The 21,213-nt window shown below is 39.8% G+C and overlaps 1 protein-coding gene across 2 annotated transcripts in view; it reads right to left on the bottom strand.

The window, feature by feature from the left end:
* Positions 1-16,776, bottom strand: part of col8a1b (collagen, type VIII, alpha 1b) — a 28,495-nt gene extending 11,719 nt beyond the window's left edge. Inside the window, exon 1 of one of the 2 annotated variants that reach the window (XM_051427418.1) lies at positions 16,705-16,776. The gene's annotated coding sequence lies outside the window, so the exon portion shown is untranslated. Of the gene's footprint in view, positions 1-7,823; positions 7,998-16,704 lie in introns of those variants that run through there. The other variant, XM_051427417.1, reaches the window with a different exon arrangement.
* Between the last annotated feature and the right edge of the window lie 4,437 nt (positions 16,777-21,213).

Below are 21,213 nucleotides of genomic sequence, written 5' to 3'. Positions count from 1 at the left end.
CTGAGAAGAGAAAGTGTTTACCTCTGTTGAACCACCTTAGTTTCTTCTACACACTTCACAGCCCGTTCACATTCCCAGGTCGTCAAATACAGACGCAAACGGTGTTCAGTCAGTTGCAGTGTGTAACTTCACTGCGTGAGACTAAACAGGGTTAACAACTGTCTTGCTTATTTCTTCTTTGCCTTTTTATTGTGCGCATGAACTCGACTTTGATGAAACCTCTTCAGACACCTCACTACCACTCGCTTGATGACAATCCCATGCAACAAAGATTGCCTGCCCCAGAATGGATGCTGGTTCCTCTGAACCTCTTTGCCAACAGTTACAACCACAGTCGGCTCCACTTGGTGATGAGCCACAAGTCTTTTATCACCTCCAGCTTGCCTTTGAAAATAATCAAATTTCCATTTCTCCTCTGTGTTCCTCTCCTGACCGATTCCAGATGGGGGACTCTCCCGCTCGATAAACAAACGATGAGGAACGAAGGCATGTCATTGCTTACAGATACGGGTGCCAATCCCAATTGCTTGTGGTCAGGCCTGGCTTTTGTGTTTTAAACAGATTGCAGAGGGTCTTTCTTTTCCAAAGAGAGAGGACAACAACGCTGCAGGACAGGGTTCAAAACACTGTTATACCTGCTTTAAATGAAGACACCTCTTTAATCTTTACTGTGACCACTACTTTATTTTACTTTACTTTGATTCGTGTAAGTGTTATCTATATTTTTTTACATGATAATAAAATAACAAATATCACCAAATTGAAAGGCGTTCGTATGTAACATTTACACTTTGAGTACAAATACTTGAAAATGGATACACTCTTACAAGTTAACATTAGCTTGCCATCCAGCATTGCAGTTGTTGCTGATGGTTGAAAAGTTGCCATAACTAGATAGCTTATAATTATTGATGCACTATGTTGTGCAGCTGGTAAAGGTGGGACTAATTTTTTTGTATCTACACTGCAGATAACATGAATTTCACCAAGGGATCAATACAAATGTATCTTTGTTGCAAAGTAACTAATGTTGTGAATTATTTGCAGTGGAGTAAAAGTACAATATTTGCTCCAAAATGTAGTGAAGTAGAAGCATAAAGCAGCATAAAATTTAAGTATTCAAGTACAAGTACCTCACAATTAGTACAGTGTTTTACAGTACATTTCCAGCACTGATAAACAAATAAATCTGTTCAGGGAAAAACTAAGTATTTGCAAATATTACATTACATTAATTTGGCATACACTCTTGTTCAAATTCTTCCCATTCAGATTGAACCACCAACCCTAAAATTAATAGCTGAACCGCTGTATCACCTGAGCTATAGCAAACCCAAGAACAACAACCTCTTGTACTGGCTCTATATTACTACTATTTTTTTTATCAACTCTTGCGACAACCCTGTATTTTTACATGCCAGTATTTGGCAAACAATAAGCCCTCTCAATATTTTTAACAGCAGTACTCACGAAATAATGCAAAATACATGTAACTGTTCAGCACAGTGTGAAACAAAAACACACACACACACACACACACACACACACACAGACAAATACACACACAGGAATGCAACGATCAGCTGACAGAAGGTCAAATAAGCGCCAAGACAACATCTGGGGAATGCACCTGTGTGTGAGTGCGTGTGACTATTTGCATGCATGTGTGTGTGAGATGTTGCTGTTATGACCTAACCTTTATAAAAACACTCCACAGTGATTCTCTCGGGCAGCTATCACAAGAGATAACTCATATCTTGAGGTAAATCTTGGTAGTAAATCTAATTGGCAATTTTGATTAAAATTCTTCGTTCCAGCTTTTCAGATGTGAAGATTTGCTTCTTTTCTTTGAACTATATGATATAAAATGAAATATATTTGGATATTTGGCCGGACAAAACAAGCAGTTTTTTGACATCTTCTTGGGCTCTGGGTCAGAAAGCCAGTAATGAGGCTGGCCGTTCAATAGAGGGCGCCAAAGTCCATTTTGATTTTCAACCCATCAATACTTTTATCAATCTGTCTTGTTTACTGATGTTTGCCACAGACTGGGTGGAGAACGAAATGTGCTTCAAGAAAAGAGCAAAATATCCTGAGAAAAACTGTGTTTTCTGGCTGATTTAAACGCTTTTGTACAATCAGATTTATTGTTGTTTTGTCTGTAATTAATACTGGACATTGGTTATGTGCATCACGCCTGCCATTTTCCAGCAGTAAAATCCACAGAGCAACAACAGTCTCGCTGCATTATTCTCACAAACCACAAGTCATATTCTGAGCACATTCTGGACCTGAAGCTGTTTTTCCTCTCTACATTCACTGCCCTTTCTGTCTCCAAGCAGGTGATTTATCCCGCCTCCATCATCACGTAACATTTTCATTTTCTCCCACAGCTCAGTTTATCTTGATGGGAAGGGAATGTCACTTAGTTTTCTCATAATAAGTTGCAGAAGGAAGCAAAAAGTGCACGTCTGCTCCACACGCTCCAGTTCCTCTGCAACCTATTTTGCTCTTTTTCAGCATTCCTTCACACCTACTTGATCTCTTTGCAGAGCGAAGGCCGGAGTCGCCTTCGGGGGCGTCTATAGCCTCAAACTGGACGAGGCAGACGAGGGGTCAGCTGACCTTTATCTGGATTGAAAAGCCTTATTTTTAAGATGGCAACACATTTCAAACAGATGCTCCAAATAACCAAGTAACCGCAAAAGGCAAGCAGCATCCGGATGAGTTTCAAATTGGCAACGCAGTGTTTTCTTACTGCTCCTCTAACCTTTGACATACACATACGTACATGCACGTAATTGCACCTACACACCCATCCCCACTCACACACAGTCTGTCCTACCTTTTTGTCTATCCCATTGACAGATTTTCCCTCTCACACAGCTCTGGGAACCACAGCTCACCCAGTGTCTGGCCACAATTTTCTTTTCAGGCAAAGATCGGGAACAGAAGGAGAATTATTTTCCTATTAGCTTTGAGTTCTGTCAAAACAGCGTATCTGGTGTCTGCGGACAGCATTAATAACAATGAAGAACTAAGAAGCACTTCAGGTCGTTACAGAAGTTGTTCAAATGCTATGAGAGAAAGATCAATGGGAAGAATGCATTTTTGAATCTGAAAATATTTACTCTGAAGACAGCTTATTTTACATGACATGTTCCACTATCTCGTTCAGCAGGAAGGAAACACTTGTGAGGCTTTTTAGACTTTCGCAAACTTAATCCAAGTTTTCGCCTGAACTTCATGTGGTCTTACCACATTTTTTCTTGCTCTCGCTCATATTTGCGCTGGCTCTCAAAGGGACACTCCACTAGTGAATGATTATTTTTATGGGCAATAAAAACATTTGGCTAATAATCAGATCTGATCGGTTATACTATGCTTAAACCACAGACTCCAGTGGGGAATTCTGCAGTTTGCAGCTGCATAAATATATTTTGTGTACTGTGTAAATCAGAAAAGAACAGCACACACTGTGCAAGAGGCCACATGTCGCCTCCTGTCTTCTGTTTTCTGAACCTTAAGGACACTGGTGGAAAGGAACTAAGTACATTTACTCAAGTACTACACATAAATACAAATTTAAGTACTTGTACCTTTTCCACTTTGTGCTGTTCTATACTTCCTTCAGTCGAAATATTGTAATTCTTACTCCACATGCATTACATTTTTCAGTAGAGCATAGGCTTCAGTGGTCATGTGTCTGATGATTGCATCGCAAGTCTGAAGTCTGTTTCCATTGAACTTTTTTGTGACATTTCCCCTTTTAAAAAAAATAAACTCTTGCATCTCCATTCAAGCAGATACCGATTTCTCCTGTAAACTTCTCTAAAAAAAAGTCTAAAAATACATTTGTGTAACAGAACCCTGCAGATTTATCTTGTGACCCTCTGGAGAGACCTGACCCCAGGCTTGGGAACCAAAGGACTAATCTACCCAACTGCATATAAAGTGGTTAAAACTAGCTCCCCCTTCGAGCAGCTACAACAGTAAAATGCTGCTTACACATTGATGCAACAGTATTAACAATCTAATGTCAATAATATATCACAGAGTACTTTGAGTACATTTTGCTGATAACACTTCTGTACTCCAAGTAGGATTTTGAATGCAGAACTTTCCTCTATAATGGAGTATGTTTTATAATGTTACATTGGTAGTTAAATTAGGGATCTGAATACTTCCTCCACCACTGCCAATGAATCTGATGAAGGCACAAAAAAGCTCCCAAATTGACCACAAATACCTCGGAAGATTTCCAACATCCTAAGATGAATACTTTTGCAATTCCAACACACAGGATGTCAAAAATACAGCGCAAGTGGGCAAATGAAACCTTCCAGAAGAGCAGTAATTGGTGAATTTTGGAGCATGAGAGCAGTATTAAAAAATGACTAGGTGGTGATTATGTGTTGTTTTGAGCTAATTAGAGACAATTTCACTTTGATGATGGTTTCACCAGAGCAACTGTAACTCTACTTTATGTACACACCCCTACGAGTGATCAATCACAGAGGCTTTTGGTTGTCTGCAAACTTTCTACTTTCTTAAAGAAATCTCGATTTATTGAGATCGTAAAATGGCCAGGGATCATTTAGGGCTTGCTGCAACATGCATGCATCGTCTGACCGGTGACAGTAATGGGATATGACGACAGTCCCGGGGAGCATAATGTGTTATACAGTCACACCGTAAAATATGCCACTCAGAGAAAAAATATGATCCTGCCTTTCCCTACTGTCCAGATGTTTTTACAGTGGAGTATTTACGACGGATAATAAGAACTACGACTCGGTCTACTTTAGATAAGATACTTTGCAATAAATCGGCTAAATTTGAAGCTGTAATTCAAGAGTGGTGCTTTTAATCTGAGCTGCAACTTGTTGCACACAAAGGCAGTAAAATGGATCATTATGGCAGCTAATGTGAGAGATTAATCCCTTGCAAAAATAAATAAATAAATGCCACAACCGCAGTCTGAAAGTTATTTGCATTTCATATTTTGAGATGTTTCATAACCTACAGGCCTCTGCACGGTAGTAGGAGAGTGTCCGGACACACAGTCTCAAATCACAGAGGCTGCAGCTGAGGGATCAAGAGACACATTCCCTTTCAGCTACATAAACACTTCCTGTTCAGTAGGTGCGAAGTGTGAAGGGGCCTGAGTGTGAGACCGACAGGGAAAATACTGTCAAGAGACATTAACAGCATAACAAATATATAAAGTCACAGCCTGCCTACAGAAGCATCTGATTCCCTCCTTGCACAGATTTTCCGACACCGTTTTGGGATTACAGCTTCCAGCTCGCTTCTGCAACCTCCACAACAACCTATATAAGAGACATTCACATCCTCTATTGTGGTTTCCAGCTCCCACTGTGATATAAAAATGTTGCTTATCTGAAACAAAGGAATAACTGCAACCTTAACACACTTCCTTGCTCAGTATTAGATGTGGGGAGGACTGGTGCCACTCTCATCTGTCCAAACCCCCCTACCAGCACCTCTAAAGCTCGCTAATCAACATGTTATATCTATCAAGTTTAGGTTTTTCTCCACAATCACACAAGCTTGTGCAAATGAAAAATATTGCTAAAGCAAACCTTCTAACAATAGTCAATAAAACACTCCATTTGCTATTTGCACTAGTTTTGTCTGCTGTTTCATTAAAGAGATGGCAAATGCAGTCAACTCCTAAAGAGCTGGTTGGTTTTAAAGAAACATGTAGAACATTTGGAGAATTAGGAGTGGTGAAGTTCTTGGAGTGGTGAAGCCTTTCTGTGGCCAAAACTCAGAGTTCACATGACAAGGTCCAGCTACCCTAAGGCCCTTGGAAATGCGCAACAAAAACACACACACACACACACACACACACACACACACACACACACACACACACACAAAAATGGATAAAATAATAAAATAATAAAATAAAACAACAAAATTGTACCCCTGAACTAACTGCATGAAGTGGGGAATCCACCTACTCTTTCTAATATGGAAAAAGCATGCAGATGTAGAAGATGATACCTCTACAGATAGACCATCCATAACATTTTCTAAAAGAAGCATAAACCAAAAGTACAGCTGCATAACCCAAAACCCAAAATTGTGAAGCTCTAGATTTCCTTGATTTGAACTTGGACTTCCTCACATCTGCAGGACGGTGTTGTGTGTGTTTCCACGGTGCTGCTGCTTAGCACTGAATGACAAAAAGCCATAACAACATTTTGCTGATGGCAACAGTCCTCTGAATGCAACAAGGGTTACACTGTGAGAGTTACGGTAATCAAAAACTATCAGCAAGTTAATTGTACAAGTTGTTCAACCTCAGCTATGTGAGGTTACCACATTTTCCCCTAATTAAGAGTTTTCTCCCAAAGAAAGGAAAAACATGATCACTTTAAATGGCACTCAAGAAAAGTTAGAAACAGCCGCAGAAAATCTAACAAACTTTCCCTCAGTTCCTTAAAGACTGGCCTTTTTGGTATCTAAAATTGTATTAAGAAGCTTATCACATCAGCTCATGAGACAGGCCTGTGAAGCTCATTAGCTGGAAGCACATTTCCACATTTCTACTCGCATCAAAACATACCCGGCTTCATGCTACTGCAAGTTACGTCTGCATGCAACATATAGTAGCTATTACAGCACGTTTCCACCTACTTGCAGCAGAAAACAGTCCAACAGCTTCACCTTGGACATGTTTAACATTGTGATAAATCCTTGTCGGGCGTGAAGCAGGGATTCCCAACTGTTTCTTGGCAGGTGCATGCTCAGATATTCTGTGATCAAGTTATGCTGAAAGGACAGGAGAGGAAAAAAAATCTGCCTGCTTTGGAGGTTCTGGTAAGTTTGCATTGGACAGACGTTTGTGAATTATCACATTATCAAAGCCATTTTAAGTTTGATTGGCAATGTCTGTAAAAAATCCATTTTCAGCAAGGGACACATATCGGATCTAAAATCTAGCTCAGGGTTAAAAACTCTCACTTCTGCATGTTTAAGATAGAAGATAGGTAGAAAAAAAAGTTGCCTAGAAGATTTCCCAGAGGCCAAACTTTCCATCTCTGACTCATTTCTCTCTGTTAATGTGCTGCCAGAAAGCCACTTTCTCAAGCTTTCATCCATACTTTTGTGTTAAAAACTACAATACCTTTATCTAAGAATCCTTTTCTTTCTCACACATTGAATAAAAAGGGCCTACATTTTTCCTTTTGTGTTTAAAGACATGCAACTAACATTTCTAAAATGTAAAGGCATTCCATTAACTGGTGCTAAATCCTGTCAAGATGCTGCACCGTGCATTTATTTTAACAAGCTTAAGCCCAAGTTATTCTTCCCAGGTGTCTCTTTTGGATTTTCTTTGCATTTGGAAAACTTTCAGACATTTTCTGCAGAGACTTCTGTCAGCAGAGGTTTCACAGCAGTGAGCTCTGTGCAGTAGGACGTCTTATGAAACATTTTGGAAGAAAATTAATCTTTTTTTCTTTTTTTGCTTTGCCTTTCTATCTCTGTTTTCTTTTCCTCAGACCCAGTTCTGTGAATCACGTGCCATCCCAAAAGTTACTCTGGTATTGTTCCAAAAATTCAAACAATTCAAAACATGATTTGTTAGTTTTTTTCCAAGAGAAAAGTTAAAATTATCCAGAGTAAGGCTTTGAAATCAGACAACCACACAACACATTGAAAAGCTTATCTTAATCATGCCTGTAAAGCTCATACATGAATGACTGCTGCATCAAAAAGTCTAAACATGATAGCCATGCCAACCAAAACATCATCAAATCCTGCTGTGCCAGTGGTGACGCATCACTTACCTTTGTGTGTGTGTGTGTGTGTGTGCAACTGCTGCTGCTGCTGCAGGGTGGAAGTATCACAATGCTTTGAGGAGTTTGGGACAGACACTGAACAGCAGCTCTGGTGAGGGTTTGGCTTTTATCTGCAGGTGGGTGGAGCTGCACGAGCAGAGAGCGGAGAAGCACTGGATCTGTGCATGCATGCGAGAGGAGAAGGGAGGAAAACAAAAAAGTGGATCTGTGATAGAGAGAAACCACTACTGGAACTGCATGTTTGCAGTAATAGACGTTATTAGAGACAGAATCAAACTGAGGCAAAAGAGGGAGCCCAATCAGCTGCACAGCTTTAGATCACAAGGAGGAAGACTCTCGTTTGACTTGGACCTCTCAGTGCATTCTTTGCATGCAGAAAGATTTAAGGGCAGGGTCTCACTTTGGTTTTGGCTGAGGTCAAGAGCTCGCTGAGAGGAGAGTTTTTCTGTGACTGCCACAGTGCACACACAGTAGTTGACAAAACCACAAGGTCCATTTACAAGCTGTTCTGGAGCTTTCGATTGTATTACACAATCTTCCTCAGGGGGATGGAGTTTTCCCAGTTGCCATAGATTTGTAGATTGTTTACATGTACAGGACTTTTAGGCCACAAGACAGTGGACCTGGTTATTTCTCACATGCACTCAGTATTGGAATATTAATTTCTCTTTGTTCTTTCTCCCTTTATTCCTGCAGTAACAGCCAGGCCAGCAGCTCTGTGAGGCACAGCAATGCTTTGAACTGACAGCTAACGCCAGATTGCTAACATGCAGATTGGCAGGTATAAGTTTACCAAGTTTAGTGTATAGCTGAGACTTAAAACTTCAGCCTGCTGGTGGCGCTACAGGAAGGTTCAGGGGATCACCACAGTCATTAGGATTCTTCATCTGGGGCCTATGAATATATGCTGCCAAATTCATGACAATGCATCCAATATTTGTTTTCAGTCTAAACCCAAGTGGCTAAAATTGATGATTCAAGAAAACCTTTTATCTCAGGCTTTGGCAGGTAGATGTTTATAAGAGGTAACACTGAAAGTAGCCATGGAAAGTAAAGTTAGAATCAACGGTCTGCCAATGAAAGTCAAGATGAACATACCAAATGGGAGGAGTTAGGCTGAGTTAAAGGCAAACTCAAAATAAAAGTTATAACAATTAAACATTACTTAAATAAAATACAACTTTAAGATCATTTTACATTAAATATTAAAAGAGTTTTAACGGTGATCAGTCTAAGCCAATTTAACTTACTCAGATAAGAGGAGGGGACACTTTATTCAATGTAACTTTTTGTTGGTGGAAACTGGCCAAAAAGTTATTATGAACCTGCTCAAATCATTTTATACCCACATCATTAAAGAAAAAGTAGCCACTGCCCAATCTGGCAACACTGGTTTGCACTATTCTCCAGAGCTGTGGGTGCAAAATGTCAAAAATATTTAGCTTTTGTTCAGATCCTTCACTGTGTGGAAGTAACAAGCAGAGACATATGGGAACACATTCACACTCGCAACAGCTGGTTCACATTTGAGGAATTATTCTTTGTGTTTTTGTTTATGTTGCTATTTCAGTTCTTTTAACATGTTATCCCCATGCAGGGATTGCTTATAAAGAAAACATTTTGGTTTCCCCCTTGACTGATTTTACTGACAGTTTCTTTGTGCTGAAATTCACTGAGCTAATTTGTGCTTGTTAAAGTAATTTACAGTGCAAATAGTCATGACTTCACTTACTGGTCAGTTAACATGGACAGAAAAGACAGTCACGCCATTCTTTTGTCCCTTATTCACCTAGAAACTTCTAATAGATTAACCTATTCTTCAGTTTTCATTGTCCATCTCGCAGTCATCACTTTCAATTTAATGAAGTCCAGAGCAGCAAACTGTGTTCCCAACAGACACCAGAGAGAACAACAAGTAGTCAGCTGTGTGGAAACACTGACCTCATACCTGTCTGCATGCAGACTTCCTGTTCATGTTATTAACCTGCGACTCAGATGTCAAGGCCAAGTTGCCGCAGCAACGTGAAAAACGCAGACAACCTTGGCAATGACTTCTTATTACTCCCTGTTTCCTGCTCCTCAATCAACTTTCTTTCATCTGGGGATTGGCAGCTTGTAGTCATGAGTAATGCTAACAGGTGAATGCACTGTTACAATAGCATGAGTTTGGTTTTGTATGTGCTGTTTCACTAGGTACCACTTCTCATGTTATTTGCTGAAATTTTGGTCTACAGAAAATACAAACATCGGCACTGTGCATGGGCATCCTTCTCAAACTTAAAGCCTACTGTGTCAAACAGCCCTAACTTTCTCTAATGCTGCAGCAGCTATGAAATGGCTTCCATGCGACTGACTGAAATGTGATTAATCAACATAAATATAATTTGTTTGTGGGCATTTTTTTTCGAAATATGCTGTGCTCCAAACCAACAAAACACTGAAATTAAGTGAAGTGGACATCGGAAACAAAAAATCAACTCTTTGTGGACGCAAAATACTGTCAATGGAGGCACTCTTTTTATTTATTTTTCTGGCACCTCTCTCTGACATGAATATTCAAGGATAACAGGAGGTCATGTCATACACATTGTGTATTTTTTCCTTGATCACCTCACTACTGCTTGTTTCTTTTAATGGTGATTCCTAAAGCTTATTGCCTTGCTTACAACCCATGTTCAAATACTTCACGATAAAATTCAAAACGAAGAAACAATCATGTAAATTTTAAGATATTAATAAAATAACACCCTCGACTGATCAGAATACAAGAAAAGAATTGGCGCCAAAATAAATACCAAGAAGTTCTGCAGATGCGTCCAAGACTTAGGAGTCAACAGCCATGCACACACATGTCACGACAGAGGATGAGTTAAGGGATCACCAAAGTTATTTCGTCCTAATGGGGACATAAATGTATAAAATTGTATGGCAAATCATCCAATAGTTAAGATATTTCAGTCTGGAACCAAAGTGGTGACTGTCCACAGAGACGCACCACAAATGTTCCTGAAATTGATCTACATGGTTTTCACAGCAGTATGATCATGCATTTGACACAACTATATCTTGGAGTACAGCTTTCCAAACTGAGGCCCAAAGACCAGATTTAAACCTTCACTCTGATGCCTCAAAGGGTTTCAGAGTACGGTTGTTTGTTCAGTGTGCATTTCTCAAAGGAAAGACAAGACCCAGATGTTGGAGAAGGGAACAAAATTTGAGTACCCTGGCTCCAGTTCTGCCACCACAGATTTGAGTACCTCTCTTAGCTTCTGTTCACATTGCCTGAGTTTTTTTCTTCTAGCTGACCCACAGCTGTCGATTTTGGACCCGTCTGTTAGAACATCTCATAAAGTCACCTAACGACTCAGAAAAATGCAGACGTTCCCCTTCCTCCAGCGTAGGCTAACTCTTGGTTGTTTGGTAGAGAAAGGACTCAGGAAGTCATTGACCATAGCAGTGAGGATGGGAAAAAAGGATCAGCTGTGAAAAATGTTAAAGCTTCAAGTTTTGTGTTGAGAGACTGTGGTTAAAATTTGTGTGCAGGCATTTTATTATAGATCCCTGGAAAAGTGTGAGAATTCAGACTGGAGCCAATGACCTATTTCACAAGCAACCAGTAAGTCAGGTTTTGTAAAATGTGACCACTGACTTGGCAAATGTGTCTGTAAATAAAAATTAAGAACAGAGTTTTTCTTTCTTTGCATTTCAGTGAGTTATAGTTCCAGTTTTTTTCCCAAGGCCTCATTTCTACTTTTTGACAAATAACGACAATGTAATCTTTCTTTTGAACATGAGAACATTTTTAATAATAATCATAACTAGCGTATTCACTGTATAGTATTTCTCCATTGTATCTGAGTGAGTTTAAGATAATGTTAGCCGCTCTATCCTGCTAGTTATTGGACTTTCATAGAGTATGCATATGGCCATCGAGTGCATATTTAAGATCTCTTTTACAGGGTTCTTATTTTAAAATAAGTCAGCTTGAAACAAAAAGTCAGCCAGAGGTTGGCGCCTTTAACTCTTTGAACAAACCTTGGCCTAAATAGGTAGGTAGCTACAAAATGAGTCTGCTTTTGTCTGCCTCTGTGTGAAATCATAGACCCATTGTTTAAATTTTAAGTGGTAAATCTGCCTGCCTAAAAACTTGACAGCTGTGTAGCAGCCATATCGGAGGAGGTTCGGAGGTTATGCAATCCTTGCAAAATACATGCATGACTCAAAAAGTATCTGCACAAAAAGGAAGATTATCCCATTTATACACTTTTTAATACCCCTCAAACTGCCAGACAGTCAGATGTAAATCTGAGAAATACAACAGCAGAAACACATACTGTACCTCTGAGTCCTCATCCATCATACAGGCCTTCGACTACGATTAACCCCAAAGCCTTGTGGAGAGATTTATGAGCTCTCACTGGATTTCCTGCCTTGCCAGCACGAAATGTTCATACATGAAGCTTATATGGAGGGATTTCCTGTTGTCACCTCTGTTTGGAACCTTGCCAAAGTGGAAATTTGACATCTTTAAACTTTCCCTACAACTCGAGTCTCCCATGTTTGATGTGCATGCACGTGTACATGCACTAATTTGTAAATGGCTAACAGAACTCGGTCTTACATTCTGGATCTGTTTTTTGTCCTGTGTGGAGTGCACTTTCAATTTTTTGGCTCCAAAAGACTTTAGTCGTCAACAGATGCGGGTCTTGACTGTGGTTACATGATGTCATTGCATGAAACGATGCAAACTAAATACCAGTTACAGCTTCGGGGCAAGAAGGCTAATGGTCCTAATGCGATGAGGCAGAACTATGTATACGTTTCCAGTCAAAACGTACATATGGTGAACAAAGTAAAGGTTATGCATCAGTCAACACTGTCTGGAGTACTTCCTCACAGTGAAACAAGCTGATTCCTGCTGGAACCAGTTACTTAATGTGGTGACGAGCTGTTTGCTCTCTCATGACCACCTCTGAATTTTTCTGTCTGGCTGTTAATCCGGTCGTCTCAGAGCCCGCTTTGATTCGGGGCTGCAACTCGAATGTTCCTCTCCATCTTTGGTGGAAGGTTTGAGAGCTTGGCAGAGGGACAGCGAGCTCGGAGCAACCGGATACAAAAGGTTCTGGAGACGACAGATTGTCTTCATCCCTTCATTAAAGCCAGCAGGGCTGTGTTAAAAGCACAAGGTCTGGCAAAGGCATTCTTCAAAGAAAATCATTTAGCCCTCTCACTTTTCCTTTGAGCTCTTGAGTGTGTCTTATTGTAACTGGCACAAGTGAGTGACAGATAGCAGTGGAATGAAATCATGAGACAGCTTAATTGGCTGAAACATCAACAGTTATGCCAGTGGCTCTGTGAGGCTGTACAGTGCTTTTGAGCTTAAAGTCAGTATGCTAAAAGTCATAATGTGAAGACGGTAAGCAGGTAAAATGTCTATGTTTAGCTTTTTGGCATGCCAACACTGGCTGATGATGAATTAGCTTGCAGGTATTTGGTCAGGCTCCAGTATTGGACAAATTATTAATCAAATATTATGGAAATCCATCCAACAGTGGTGCTAGACGGAAAGTCAGGGGATCACCAATAGTCCAATATCCAGTCAATAGTTGGACTGACCAGACATTGGTCTAACCAATGCCAGTGTGGCTAAAAAAAACATGGTTGACCAAACCACACCTTAAGCTCCAAACCTCTACCTTCTGCCTCTGAACACCAGAGTTCAGAGACAGGGTCACAGCGGTCTTACTGTATTTCCAAGAGTGTGATTTTTATTAAATCACAAGAAATCTGTTTCTGATGAACAGCAACACATGTGCTTGTGAGATCAAACATATTTTCATGGTGGCACAGAACACCAAAGAAACTTTTGTAGCCAAACAGACTGAAACACTGTTGTCACTTTAATAATGTTTTTTTTAGCTTTAATTTACAGTAGAGTGTGGTAAGCTTTTTGAGAAAAGAAAGAACCCTCACAAACACCAAACCTGCTTTTTAAAAAACAATAATTGCTCAGAAGGTCTAATGTTATCATTAGCATCTCACCGTGAGTGAGCCATTCATGGCAGCTTGTGAAAACATAAGACATAAGAGTGGTCGTGCCACCTCTGGAAAGGCAACAGAATACCGTTTATTCATTTTGTCATCGCATGTTTTCCTTTTCGGTGAAGTCAGGCCAATTACAGAGCAAACAAAAGTGAGCCAGTTCCACGTGATATCACAGGAAAAGGATCATTAGCCACTAACTGCCTTTACCAACATTTCCTGTGGTCATTAAGTGTGCAGTGAAGGCAGAAAAAGCAGGGTTGTATGAGGGCAAAAGTGCTGTAAGCCCCCTTTCTTGTTTTGTCTGTCACTGCACTGGAAACATGTTAACGTGTGGAATGTGTAAGGATCCCTGTGTGGATGTTTTCCTAAGTTTGACGCAATCATCTAACTTTAAGCAGACCAGGAAAAATGTAATATTTCACGCCTATTTTCTGCCTAAAGTAAATGGTTGGGTTAGCTTCGGTTCTGGGAGTATCGCAGGGTCATTTTACAATCTGTTACACTGTTAGATACTATCATTTTGTGATGTAAAATGTTTCCAGAAGTGTCGTTATTAACTTTTTTATATACTCACTCAATCAAAAATTCCTCGCCTAACAATGGCATTATTGACCTTCTGAATTTCCCATAATGCAGCCCCAGAGACAGGCAGAGAACTTATTATTAGCCTTTAAATTCTGGATTGATTGGAAATAAAATTCTACTCTAAAAGAAAACACACTGTACAACAACAAAACAGGTGCAGAAATGCAAAGCAGACCAGCAAAATCTAATTTTGGATAGGACTTAAAGGTTTTCAGATGTGTTTTTTTCATCTCTAATAAATTTCCATAAAGTTTGAGGACACGCCAGAGTCAGATATTAAAAACAGAAAGTCAAGCGTCAACAGTCAAAGTTGAGGCTGCAGAGGCTGAGATATCTTGACATTTAGTCCCTAGTATCCAAAAATCCAGCATCTTACACGTCCCATAATGCAACTCAATAGCGGTTGCATGCCATGTATAAAGAAATTAGCATAATTGTCAGTTTCTGACTTCAACGTCCAAGACAGCTCCGATATTTCCAGCTTAACACAGAAGTGCTTTTTATTCAACCCAGAGTTTATAGAAATACATAATATATTGTCAACGTGCATTATTTTGAACTCCAGTGAAACTTTGTGCACAAAGACTTCATAAAGAGAAACCACCCACCCAGTTCCTGCAGGTATTCCCATCAATAGAACAACTGTGTGCAGTTTTATGGCCTGTGTTTCTGGGAAGGAACAGGATTAGAGTAATTACATTATGAAAATGGCGAATATGATTTATAAATGTTTACTTTTTCAGTCAGTCATAAACTCCTACACACTGCCTGGCTGCTGCCTGATGCGCGCACACACACACACACACACCTGAACACACACACACACACACACACACACACACACACACACACACACACACACACACCTGAACACACCCTGCCAAAAACCCTTTATAAATAAATTTGACCGGACTAGACAGTAATAAGATTAAAAGTACCGGAAGAATGTGTCACTTTCAGTAATACTCATGTACACATTTAAAGAGTACTTAGACTTTAAGACTACATACACAACTTTGTAAACATTTTAAATAATTTCATGCATTTGTCAAGTGTATTTTTATTGGAAAGGATGACATTATAGTGAAATGAATGGTCCATATTGCTGCATATTCATTAATATAATCACAGGATAAGGACATTTAGTTATAACAGTCTATATTCTGGAAGAATTTAAGTCTTCAAATCAGTTGGGACTCAATTATTTCTACTCTTTAATGTTTTAGAAATAAACATTCATGGCCTCTAATTATACCTAAACTGAACTCTTTAGTCGTATCTTTTCCAAAACATATGCACAGAATTATAGCACTTTCCCCTCTTTCATCCACATTATGTTGTCATCTGACTCTCTGAGTGCACACTTCATCGGCCTTGGACATGAAGGTAATTTCTGTCCATCAGGATTACTGCATGTATACGAGAGAATACCACAGCTTTGGGAGAGACTCCCTCTCAAATGTTTTATTTATTTGGCTGCAAGTTTGAGCCAAACTCTTTGGTTTGCATTTCATTCCTCTGCTGCCCTTGGAACGGGGGCCAGATATGTGTGGACTGGAAACCCCCGGTGTTTGACGGTGGGAAGTAGATTAATCAGTTTTTAGGTGGATCCAAAAAAGGAAGAGCTTGCTCACAGCTTGAAAAGCAGCTGAGTCATTGTCTGTCCATCTGGTCCACAGTCTGGCCAAAGTCTGGGCCCACTGGGTTTGGGACAAAAGTTTGAGAGTGCCCTTAGAGCTCAAAAGCATTTCCCCCTCTGTGCTTTAAAGGGGCACCATTTACACTTCTTAGGTTATGCAGTTAAAGTGTCAAGCAGGATGTATATGTACATACACATTTGTGAGTACACCTTAGCCTAGTCCTACATCTATCACTCAGTTTTACTCTTTGTCAGTTTTGGGTCATAAGTTTTTCAGACCGATATGTCGGGGCCTCATGTTGAGTTTCTCATGCGAATGCTGTTTGACTTAGACCAGACAGGTGTCTCAATATACACTCATGATTCTCATCACACCCACCCAACAGCCCACTCCAATCCTCTCCTCTCTCTCGCTTTGTGCTAACTGAGTGTCTGGAGGCGTGCTGCGACCTCACTCAGGAGAAGATTCAGCAATGCTAATGTTGCTCTGGAGGTTGACACAATATTAGTGTTCAAGCTCGATGTCAACAGACAATGTTACAAACACAAAAGTTGGCTACCTTGATAAGAGTGAACAGGAGGGGCGCCATCGTGTCTCACCTGACGGAGCTGGTAAGGGTTGAGTCCTTGCTGTGGCAGTGTGTCATTTTTCCTGTCCATCTCTCAAGCTGTCCTGGGAAATAAAGGGAAACAAAGCTGGTGAAAAATATTTAAGAAATATTTAAAATGTTTATTTAACTTTAAAATACAACTGGTCTTTTTTATTCATTTATGATCATGGCATGCAACACTTTGCCTTATAATTACCGTACTGTATATAATGGCTTGGATTTAGTAATTAATTTAAAAAGTTGCCAGCAAAAGACCAGAAATTATTCAGCAATAAAGGTTTTAACACAAAGATGTGAGTCTTTCACCTTCCTCATGCAATGCAATTTTAAAAGGATCCAGACGGCATGAAACAGAACATAAACACGAGTTTAATAGCAGTACCTTTGGTAGTATTAGCAGAGCATTACAGTGTGGATTCAGGAATTAGCCTGCAATGAGAAGTCATGTCCAGGGGATCGAATAAATGTTTTCTTTGAACAGCAGACAAGTGTTGAACGCTGCATTCCCACACTCAAACTTAATACGGCTAAATATAAGACAGATTAATAAGAAGCATATTTGTCTCATAGTGGCCTCATTGAACATACATTCTGGGTAACGGTGTATGTTTCCAAAAAGAAATAGAAACACTTAAGTGTTGTACTGCTGCATTAACGTTTAAGGTTGAGCTAATTTTAACTACTTTATATACTGTTGGGTTGTTTAATCTACAGAAAAACAGCTCTGTTTTCAGCGTTGTGATGACACATTTTCCAGCTAACTCAAGGGGTTATTTAGACAGTTTATTATTACTTTAGAAGTAGGAGAATTACCTCAACCCCTTAAAAAGGAACACTTCATCCTTCAGTTTATCACTAACATTAAAAATCAACACATTTGGAGATACATGGTTTCCCATGGACAGGGGTATGAAAAATTGGAATCTGTAAGTAAAAGTAAAATGTACAATGTTTCCCTCTGAGATGCAGAGGGGTAGAACCGTAAAGTTGCTTAAATTGAAATACTCAAAGTACAAATACCTCAAAGTTGTAAAGTACTTGAGTAAATCTACTTTCCATCACTGTGTAAAATGCATGAAATATATTTTTTTCAATGATTTGTTGAAAGATTTAGAGGCATGTCTCTACTACTGACATGTTACTAAAATTCTTTTAATAAGTTGTACTAATAAGTTGTATTTAACTGCCAGAGTCACATTAACTTTGGTTAATTTCATCAAATAGATTGGCACTGTTGACCGATTCAAAACCATCTCAACAGAGGTCACCTTTGAGGGAATAAAATAAACCAGTGAGTCTAAAAATGAAAGAAGCCAATTTATATAATCCTGCTCTGCACCAATATAGCTTTCTTCAAGTATCCCTTTTGCCACAAACAAAACAAGCCACTATACGACAAGCAAGTTAAATCTCCAGTACACGCTGTTTATGCACACCCAAAATTCTTTTAATTAATTCACAAGAAGTGCGTGCACACTTCTTTTCATTTTGCAATGTGAACGAGCTCATGTGGGTTCTCCAGAGTCAGGAATGGCAGCTGTCTGACATTCACACCGTTGGAGGCAAAGGTAGGAAATATAATAGCCTAAAAAACTCCACAATGAGCCAAAATCCTGCCTCCTTTCCATGAAACATGACTGTCAGAGCTGTCCAGACTAATTAAGGGATCATTTTCACATAAATGATGGATTCCTTTGCCTTTCTGTAGGTCATGCTGTAGTGGGTGGGTGAGAATTTACAGCCACCTCCTCTGTGGGTAAATTGCAGTGCACATTACACACTTTGAAGTACCAAGAGTACCGAACCACAGGTATTTTGGCCCCATGTTGTGAAACAGTTGAGCGTACCCTTAGAGAGTTTTGTCATGTGTTTTCGGGAACTTTTGTCGAATGTGAGAGCGTGATGTTGAGCAGAAATGCTTTGTTGCGCACGTGATTGAGGCAAAAAAAAATAAAAAATAAAATTCCTTCCTGCTTGTGTGTCAGATGAAGCCACAAAGCCCTGTTTCATTTCTGCGCTTGGCAAAATATTTGCATTAAAATCTTCCAAACAGGCTCACTTTTACGCCTCGCCAACCAGACCAGGGCACTTCCATCCTCGTACACACACACACACACACACACACACACACACACACACACACTCTCACTCTAGCTTCAAGCTTCTCAGACACCATTAAGACAAACAGGCTGCAGCCATAACGTCGAAGCCACTGTGCTCTCTGCAGGGTGCATCTTAAAACACACATGCGTACATTTCTTGACAGGCAAAAAAGGAGTGTGTTTGCATCCAGAAACAAAAAATCCAGAAGCAGTAGAAGTGGAAGCAGACAGTGCAAACAATTCCCAGCATTCCTCTGAGGAGCAGAGTGAACTGACCGCAGCCTTTTCTTTTGCCACACAGGCAGAGACACTGATGCCTGAGTGTGGATTAGTGCAGTGTGTGTGAGTTTTGTCACGATTTTATCACCAAAAACGGGTAATTAGTAAGATTTTGCTTCCTTGTAGTAAAGACACTCACACCTGGATATCTGGCATATCTGCAGAGCTCCCATAAAACTTACAGATCGACACATTCAACTTATTCTCTCGGTTTGCTTAGGTTTACACACAAAAGCAACAATTGTGGTCACTTCTTCCTCCTGTGCTCCTGACAGAGAAAGGTCATGATTACTACGGCCTCTTTTGAAAAACTTTCTAATCTTTACAATAAAAATGTGTCTTAATTTATGCTGGTGGGAGGCCCGACTGGACACCTTATAGCCCTTAAATACGAAAGAATGTAAGTATTTGACCTCTTCACTGACATTTCACTGTTTTTTAACATCCAGCGAAATGACTTCCAGCAATGGAAACAGCTGAAGTCAGCAGTCTCTGGGAGACTTTATCAACTCTATTACGTCTCACAACAGCTACAGTGTTGATGTATTAATCTCAACCTGCCTCACATCACGCTGAGGATTCTGGCAGCGTCATTTCAGTGTCATTTCAAAGACGAGGAATAAGGACTGTGAGAGAAAGACCGAGTCTAAACAGAGACGGAGTAATAATAAGAACGTAGCCAGGCCAGAAAAGGAAAGGCAGAAGACTACTGTTGGTCTTCGCAGTGGGTCTGTGCCTCCTCAGCAGCTAGACCATGTTTGTCCAGCTTTGACGGCCTGAGCGCGCTCTCTCTTCATTTGCCAGGGGGACAAGTTTTTATTGGCTCGATTTGGTCACATGCGGAGACACAGTCTGTGTTGACTGAGAAGGACGTTGCTGAGAACCCATTACAGACACTAAATCCAAAGAGTCACAAGTTTTCCCGCCTGTCTCAGATATACGGACGCTGTATAACAGTCATGGTTCCCATGCACAAAGTCTAGAGCTCCTGTTTGATTTTGGTAAATTAGGACTGAAATTATGTTTAATTGTCTATAACTATAATGCAATACAAAAACTTCAAAATATGTGTCAATCATTGTCAACAGCTGCTATATAATGTGCTATCTGTTTCCTATTGTGAAGCTGCTCTGAATGTTCCACTATGTAATTTTACTGATAAATGACATCTGCTACTAATTATTAACTATAATTAAATACCTTAGTTTCATAATGCAGGTCTTTTTTGGGGGAGGAGAGAAGGGGGGATGCATTTAAGGTCTAAGGATGCAGAAACTGTGCAGCTTTTTACTGAGGATTTTAATGCAAATGTTTGATTGTCAGTAAAAAAAAGATTTTAAAATGCAACATCTGACAACAATCTACACATTTGATGGCTTTTGTGATGGGACACACAATGAGATAGACATGGTCTAATACTGCCTGGCATGCATCGCGTTGTACAGTCGATTCAAGTCATCCTGCGTGTGAGAATTCAGGCTCAGCTGATTGAAGTAAACTTGAGTCTATTACATGAGATACAGCAGGCAGAGGGACTAACTGACTGCAGGTGTGTGGGGAGGCAGTTGGCTTCCTTTTTAGAGCTACTGGTATTTATGGTATTTTTCACATGAGCTGCTCAAAAAACTGCTGGCCTATTGTGGACATCCTAATGTCAGGTTAAAGAATGTGCCTTATTCAGACCACCACAGACGTTGAAACGCAGATGTCCTTTACCAGGGAAGCTGATGTGATGGATTCACAGACACAGAGGGTCATGAAAGGTACTTAATAAAATGGGAATAAAATTGGGCAAGTAACTGAAAAATAGTAGTTAGTTACAGTTTCTAGTTACTTCTCTCAAAAACAATTGAATTACTTTATTCATTTTCTGCATATAAAAGTAATTAGTTACTAGGGAAAGTAACTTATACATTACTGCTTCAGTTCTCTTATTAATCCACACAGCTGTCAGCTGTATTACTTTAAAGTTGCTGCATGCAAAGACAAATTTATCTAGCTATTTATATTCCCACCTGTAAACTACACTTATTGTCCTGGTTAGTAAACATTAACAGAGCTTTGCTCCAGTAGTTAGTTAATAAATAACCGGAAAACCAAGTAATGAACCCATTTAA

Source organism: Dicentrarchus labrax, unplaced genomic scaffold (assembly GCF_905237075.1).
Source record: "Dicentrarchus labrax unplaced genomic scaffold, dlabrax2021, whole genome shotgun sequence".
Lineage (NCBI taxonomy): Eukaryota > Metazoa > Chordata > Actinopteri > Moronidae > Dicentrarchus > Dicentrarchus labrax.
Note: the sequence above shows the minus strand (reverse complement) of the source record. Positions and strands in the feature narration are given on the sequence as shown.